At 44.5% G+C, this 827-nt stretch overlaps 1 non-coding gene across 1 annotated transcript; it reads left to right on the top strand.

The window, feature by feature from the left end:
- Positions 1-19: 19 nt before the first annotated feature.
- Positions 20-91, top strand: TRNAC-GCA (transfer RNA cysteine (anticodon GCA)). Its single transcript has one exon. It is a non-coding gene; the product is annotated as a tRNA-Cys (tRNA).
- Positions 92-827: the final 736 nt, after the last annotated feature.

Raw genomic sequence — 827 nt, 5'->3', positions numbered from 1 at the left:
CCTCACTCTTTCGCCATGTGGGGGTATAGCTCAGTGGTAGAGCATTTGACTGCAGATCAAGAGGTCCCCGGTTCAAATCCGGGTGCCCCCTCAGTGATTTTTTTTAAATGTCGCAGTGTTTCGTATTTCACCACAGCAACACCAATATCTGTGTTACCGATGCTCCACAATGGTGAGCCAGAGGTCGCCTGTGATGTTTGGATAAGCACAGTTCTCATGTAACATATATCGTAATACTTTAAAACCCTTTGACAGGGAAATGGCAGAGAGCAACTTCGAGAAGAAGCACATTTTGGATATACGCACACGAGCTTTGCGTCCAAGGGATGCGTTAACATCCAGCTTCAGATGTATTCAACACTTGCGGTGGCAACACTTCGTTGGCGCTTGGCTAATAATTACCCACGCATCGTAATTGGGTAACACTAAAATGTTTTCACCTCAGATAACATCCATTTCAGCTCTGACCCATGTACTCATGGGGAATAGAGTCGAGGAATTCATGATATTCTATGAGGGCGATTCCACGGCCATTGGAATTGCAAGGAGACGCCAACCCGGCGGCCGCCCTGATTAATACCACGGGTGTATTTTCAGTAAAAAAATATATGTGCCGTTTGCTGCGCAGTAGATAATAAAGTTATCGTGGAAGTATTCGAAAGGGTAGGCCACACGTAACCGATGTCATGGTCCAAATTTGCCTAAACTGATAAATCGCTCTCGATTTGAAGCTTTCGTGACTCCAGGAATCCACACTCTTTGGTACTTTCGGTAAAGTCATCACGTAGTTATAAATAAAATAAAAACAAATCACGACGTTTCGATCG

Source organism: Petromyzon marinus, chromosome 51, assembly GCF_048934315.1.
Source record: "Petromyzon marinus isolate PM22_M1 ecotype Great Lakes invasive population chromosome 51, UKy_Petmar_22M1.pri1.0, whole genome shotgun sequence".
NCBI classification, from domain to species: Eukaryota; Metazoa; Chordata; class Hyperoartia; order Petromyzontiformes; family Petromyzontidae; genus Petromyzon; species Petromyzon marinus.
Note: the sequence above shows the minus strand (reverse complement) of the source record. Positions and strands in the feature narration are given on the sequence as shown.